Raw genomic sequence first — 7,391 nt, forward strand, 5'->3', positions numbered from 1 at the left:
ACACATTTTCCCACATGCTTTTGGGGGACTTGATGTTTGTTTTTGCAGACTTCAGCCGTGCTTGGATGTTTTTTTTTGTAAGAAAAGGCTTCCGTCTTGCCACCCTACCCCATAGCCCATTCATATGAAGAATATAGGAGATAGTTGTCACATGTACCACACAGCTAGTACTTACCAGAAATTCCTGCAGTTCCTTTAATGTTGCTGTAGGTCTCTTGGAAGCCTCCCTGACCAGTTTTCTTTTCATCAATTTTGGAGGGAAGTCCAGTTCTTGGTAAGGTCACAGTTGTGCCATATTTTCTCCACTTGATGATGACTGTGTTCCATGGAAATTCTTTTCTCCTGACTTTGTCTTTCAACAATGAGATCTCTCTGATTCTTTGAAAGCTCTCTGCGGACCATGGCTTTTGCTCGGAGATGCAACTAAGAAAATATCAGGAAAATCCTACTAGAACAGCTGAACTTTATTTGTGATTGATCAGAGTCACTTTAAATGATGGCAGGTGTGTAATGACTTCTAGTTAACCTGAGTTTGAATGTGATTGGTTTATTCTGAACACAGCCACATCCCCAGTTATAAGAGGGTGTGCACACTTATGCAACCAGGTTATTTGAGGGGTTTTATTTTCAATTTTTCCCCCTCAAAGATTTCAGTTTGTTTTTCTATTGAATTATAGGTCACATTCATGGTGGAAAAAAGTTCTGACATGATTTATATTTGTCTCATTATTTTACATCATAAGAACCTGGCATTTTAACAGGGGTGTGTAGACTTTTTCTATACACTGTATACGCTAACTAATACTGGTGTCTTTTAGTACTAACCGAAATGTGTATGTAGCATAGAGCATTAAAAACTGTCAAATACTGAAAGCATCAAATATCTGAACAGATATCTAATCTTCTTTACTCTTTTGATCAGATATTTCCAGGTTTTAATCAAATTATTTGCCAATTGTAGGGCCCGATCAGACAAAATGTGAGGTGCACTGCCTTTTTTGTTGAATCCTACAACTAAAAAGAAAAGGCAGTGGGGTGCTTTTATATACAATATATAATATACAGTACATATATACTGTATATATACATAGCTGGGAACAGGGAAACGGATACATGTGGGTACAATCTGCTGTCAATCGTTGGGCCTCACAGAAATGCCAACTAACGACATGGAGCCCATTTCCTTTCTGAGTAGCTGAGCATTTGTGCATTTGTTTGGGGTAGGTTATGTTTGTTTTAACGTCAATGCTATATTTTGCATTTAGGTTTAAACCTTACAATGATAATGCTGATGAATGTGAGCAAACGTTAGCTTAACACAAACCACAAATTGTATGCTACCAGTTAAGTAATAGTACAGTTTAAATGAATGAAAACATCTTCCCCGAAATCTCAAGTACCGCACTAATTTGCCTCCCGGCCAGCTGGTTTCCGTTCAAATCATGGTAACAGCAGTTGTTAAAATCATCTAGCTCTAGGTATCCAGCCACAGCCACCACTAGTTTGTCCATCACTACTGTCATCTGATTGAATAAAGGGGAAAAAAGGAAATGAAAAACACAAGGTGCTCCGAGCATCTTAAATGCAAGGCATCCACGGCGCATTAGATTCGTTATTTAAATAATCAGTCTGGGATTATTTTATAGAAATTGTTATTGTCAGCAAATCCAATGAAAAGACCAAAAAGAACAATGCATTAGATCACTCATACCTTCTGACTTCCCTGTCCTGCCTGTGGCTATCAGCCTTATGCCTGTTGATTACAGAAAAGAATAAATCACAAATATATAGTTGTATTATTAGAAGGGCTGAATAATTCCCTAAAAGAGCTGGGCACTGCAGTTTTTAATAAACATTACTCAAACAGGAGTAAACTGTGTATTAGTTGGGGGCTATTTCTGGTGGGGAGTTATGCAGATTTTGTGATCTAGTGCATATTCACAGCACAAGGGATTGACTAAAAACTACAGTGTCCATGTTAATCGTAATAAAGAAACAGACAGCATGGTGGAAAGTAACTAAGTAGGCTACAGTTCCTCAAATACTGTACTCAAGTACAAATTTGAGGTACTTGTACTTTACTTTACTTGTATTTCCATTTTATGCAACTTTATACTTCTGCTTCACTACATTTCAGAGGAAAATATTGCACTTTATACTCCACTATATTTATCTGACAGCTGAAATGACTAATTATGTTTCAGATTAACATTTTATTTTTTAAAAGTGTATAAAAGGGTTATAAAAAAAATTGCATTGTTAAAGATTAAACCAGTTTAAACATTTTAAAAGCAATGCCTGGCTAGGGCCTTTTGTCACATTTCAGATTTAGCAGTTCCTCCAAAGAGACATTTTTCCTCTAAAACTCACAGATGGTTTCATTTAAATAACTGTTCGATTTAACTTAACTTTTACTTAATTATAGGTTCTACATACTTCGTCAGGCAATGCAATAGTGTGACTCACTGACCCATTGTGCTTTTAATAGTTTTTGGACAACAATGGAGGTCTTTGGCACAAAGGAATAAGGTAGGCTATATCAGGCTTCGGCTACACAGGGAATCCTTAATAGTTTCAATTCATTGTTGCTTTTGGTCTTTTCATGAGATTTATTGGCAATAGGAACTATAGCATATTGACAATCTTATCCTTTAAAGGAGCTGTATGTGACATTCACCACCAAATACATGTTGCACTAGAGAACTAGCATCTAAGTCCAAAACAACTGGGTCCTGCTGCCAACCAGACTCCTTGACCTTGCAGCTCATCATTAAAACTGGACAGAACAAAATAAAACTCACCAAAACCATCGTTGTTAGTCTTTCTACTGTTCCAACAATCACCAACTCTGGATTGGTCTAAATAAATTCTTAATTCACGACATTATATAAGAAAGGAAACAGCAGTTGTATCGCTCTTCTCAAAGGCAACAGCTTCACAGGTTTTTGGTTTTGTGTTCTTCCTGTTATGTTTTTGTGTTTCATTCTCATTTTGCCATTTCCATGTTTACTAGTTGTTGATTCACTTCCTGCCTCTGTGTTCTAGTTCTGCGTTCTCGTTTAGGTTTTGTCTGATAGTTATACATGCGTTCCATTTTATTCTGTTACCCATTCACACCAGTATTGGGAGTAAAGCGTTACAGAAGTAACGCAATTACAGTAATGTATTGCTTTTTGCTGTAACGCCGTAATATAACAGAAATGGTAATATTATACCCGTTACAATCTCATTAACGCGCGTTACCCGATGTTAACCCGAAATTAAGTGGTGTTTTGTTTTTTTAATAATTCACCAACACCATGAAACATTTCAGCACCAGAAAAACAAATCCAAGAGTGAAAGAGTAACGTTATTTCCTGTTACGGGAATCCGATGGTCGCAATTTTTGGCAGGGTGCAAACTACAGAGGATCTTGGCTCCACTTAACAAGACGGTAGCTCCTATGATGGATCATGCGTAAACAGATTTCTATATGCTGTGTTTGTGCTTTAACAAATTATTTTCATGATTAGAGGCTGCAGTCAGTTCATCCCGACTGATCCTTTTGGAGTGTCGGGAGATTCAAATAATCTAGTTTTGCTTCCCATTGTCCTAATTACTTGTGTCTCACCTGTTGACTCCTTCCCTGCCTGTTTGCCCCAGTATTTAAGCCCATGCACTAAGATGCATGTGCGGCCAGACCGGCTTTCAACACATACTGAGGGTTTGTGATGCCATTCTCTACTCAAGACGCCATCACTCTACTATATCTTTACATAGCAAATACTTTTTTGCTGCTATATTAATGCTCAGAATCTCGCATACAGAACCTTCAATATTTGAGAGTATAGGTTTCTTTTGTTAAATGAAAAAAGGTTTTGTATCAGGACTAAAACTCGGGTGTTGTACCAGCATCAGAGCTGAAAATCCTAAAATGATACCCAGCCCCAATGTTAACTATAAGTGGTCAACAGAGAGCAAAGGTGTTATTTACAACATCAATCCAGCCACCCCATGTTGTGAGCTGAACCGCAGCCAAATGTTGTCATTAAAGACTCCACAGGGCCGTTGTCCCTCTTTCTGTGATCCATCTGCTGCAGGGGAGACACTGCGGCAGGCCTGCCATCTAGCTCACTGGCACCAGTCTGTTTTACATGTGGCTGTTTGACACATCACAGCAGGAGTGGCATTATGGCCTGGTGGCAAGAGGGGCTCAATAGCTGTGGCAGCATTAGCTCTCACATTACGCGCACACCAACTCATTACAGCTCACCGTGGGGTGATGCTGACTGAGGGACCTGGGACTTCGTCTGAAGCGCATCGTCTCATACTGTGGAGGTGGTGATACAAGGCAGTGGAAGACTATTCACTGATGGACCATTAAAGAAGCCTGCAGCAGCAAAGCAGTGGTCTCTTTGAGCAGTGTGGGATGTTGAAGCAATAATGTGTTTTAATTGTCTGCCCTATGGGCACTCTCTGATTTGGAAGCATGTGGTCAAATAAGTCTGTCTGATTTTTTTGTGCATTGTTTTCTTTCTATTATGTGCAAATTTTATCCTCCAAATTATGAAAAATGTATTTCCAAAGCCTGACTTTTAAGTTGGGATTTTAGGCATTACATGATTACTTTCGATTAAGTTTTAGTGGTAGCAGCATGAGCTTTGCTCGCAATGTTTTACTGATTACTGTAATAATTGTAACAGAAAGTAACTGTAGTAAACAAAGGGATGAAACAGGCTCAGAAACCCTTACTGGCATCCATCTTTATATTTCAGGTTCCCCCCTGCTTTTCAATTAGTTTATATCATGTGGCATTTCTATGAGGACTCTGACAACAGATAACAAGTTAAACTCCTGCAGCGCTCCACAGCTGAGATAAGCACACAGAAGAACAACTTGAATCCCAAAGTGAGAATCACATCATGTAGAAAGGAAATGAAAACAACCAGCTGTCCAGTTCAAGTGGTACAGTACAGATGGTGAAATTAATTTAGGTGGATAAACCTGCTTACGTATCAGGAATGAAATGTAATAAGGACTAAATGAATTAGATTTTCCACTTGTCTCTCTGTCAGTCATGTTGGACCTGACCAAAAGGCCCCCTGTTGTTTTATGACTCCACTAAAAAAACTCATCTCAAAGTTACTTTACTACGTGTCTAGCAGTTCTCTATAAATACTCTCTTATTCTAGTATGTGTCTTTCTTTTACCTGAATTTTGCATGTTTTAAAAATGTTTATATTATTTAAAAGTCAGAATCTCATGTTTTAAATTGTTAAAATCGAAATCAAAGTGCTGTTATAAATGTCATTTTTTGATTATGTCCATACCTTCTATCCTGAACAAATTCTTATAACACGTCACATCCTGCTTTTGAGAAACCTGCCTGCTGTAATTTCTACTGAATACAAAAATAACTATTTTGTGTTTGTGATCAGGGCTCGTAAATGTGCGTGTAAGAAAATCTTGACCTGAAACGAACCAGTCTTCCTTTAAGACTGTATTATTTGTTCATTTTTTATAAACCTCTCATTATCGTGTAGTCATTTTCTAAATTTGTTTGTTGGCTCAATATGGTAGATTTTACTGATCGAGTCTTAATGGCCTATTATCTTTAATGGAGCCAGTAGTATTTCCGTTATCCCCTTCACTTGTTTTTATGTTAATGTCGGTAATTTAAAGAAGAATCCTTAACTGATCCTAAAAGCTCATAATCCTGCCTCTTGTCGGCTATTTTTGTCTCTTTTGTTGCAGTGTAAAACTGTACTGCTCTTTTGTTCCTCTTAATATAGAAAGATTCATCCAGCTCAGTGAACTAGTGGTTGTAGCATCTGCCCTGGGATTGACAATGTTTGAGTTTGATTCCCTCTCCCAGTTTGTGAGTTCAGTTCCCAGTTAGCTCATTGAAACCCTGCATCATAAAACTGCGCAGAGAATTAAAAACCTCTTGTAGACGAAAATCTGAGCTTGTACCGCATCTGGGCCTCATTGGAGTTCCGCCGGCGATAAACTGTGTGCAGATGCTGGGAAAGACCTGTGTGATGTTACACTAGCAAAGAGACTCCAGGAAGTTACTGCTCACAGCCAACAAATACTCAAGTGATTGATTTTACGTATTTTTGTTTTTGTACGTATTAAACAAACGAGATGTAACTTTTATAAAATATATAATTAGAGCGCTAAATGGTGCTGTTAGGTTGATTTTCATTTATCTTCAGACAGAGCTAATTGTCTCCCTCTGTTTCCAGTCTTTATGCTATGCTAAGCTAACTGGGTGTAGCTTTATTTTTGACTAACAAATTGTGCGTTCCATTTGACATGCAAAGTCGAAATTTTCGAGTTCCAAGTCGGAAATTTCTACAGGAAGGCCCCTTTAAGTCGGATTTCCAACTCGGAAAGTCGGGAGAACCTCACCAACCACAACCTCAAAATCCTAGCTGTAGTAATATATTTTTTATTGCACTTCTGTCTTATTTGTGTCTCATTAAATCAATCATACACACAGTCATTTCCAGCTTATATCTGTCGACATGTTGCTACGGTTGAACAGTTGATTTTGCTAACAATGGTCAGAGGCATCAATGTTGGTTTTCCAACTTAAATCTGTTGTTCTACTGGAACACCGTCAACTCGGCTGTGGGTTTCATTCCCAGCTGCAATCTCCAACTTAACTAAATGCACCAATATATGGGAGTGGTGTCAATCTTCTCATCCAACTCTCTGCTAGGAAGCAAATACGTGTATTTTGTCCAAAATGTCAAAAATAAAACTGCATTTCATTTGAGTTACTTAAAAGACTCCACAAAGCCAAAATAACACTTGTAATTAAGGTTCAGTAATTATATCTGCTTATTATATGGATTTTTTGACTTGTTTATAGCCTTACTGTGGTATTAAATGTTTGAATGTTTCTATATTGTATTATACATTTAGAGAGTTTTCATTGCAAATAGTGAAATGTACTGTATGTATATTACTTGAGGTGTTTTAGGCAGCATTGCTAGTATTTTATTTTAATCATTTTAATCCATTGCTGGTGTTTTATTTTTATCCTTTTTTTGTAACTGGTTATATGTTACCCTAAATAATATTTTCAGCTTGTTAGTCCAGAGACTGTCTTTCAGTAATAATATCTGCCAGATTTAACATCTTTCTGCTGCTGCTCCTGTCCCTGGCTTTTAAATTTTTTGTTGGATGGAGCCGTCACAGTTGAGGATCAATAGAGACACAACCTAAGGCAGATCCAGACTATGAACACAAAAACTCAGCACAAATCCTCTACACTACTCTAGTGTACATAAATATGAATATATCTTAATATCTACCAGGTCTGTGAGGGATGTATTTGATTTTACCATGTCTGAGATTTTATTTTGCTAGTAGGGGGGGGGGGGGGGGGGGGAAAAACCCCC

This window comes from Micropterus dolomieu, linkage group LG18, assembly GCF_021292245.1.
Source record: "Micropterus dolomieu isolate WLL.071019.BEF.003 ecotype Adirondacks linkage group LG18, ASM2129224v1, whole genome shotgun sequence".
In the NCBI taxonomy this organism is placed as follows: Eukaryota; Metazoa; Chordata; class Actinopteri; order Centrarchiformes; family Centrarchidae; genus Micropterus; species Micropterus dolomieu.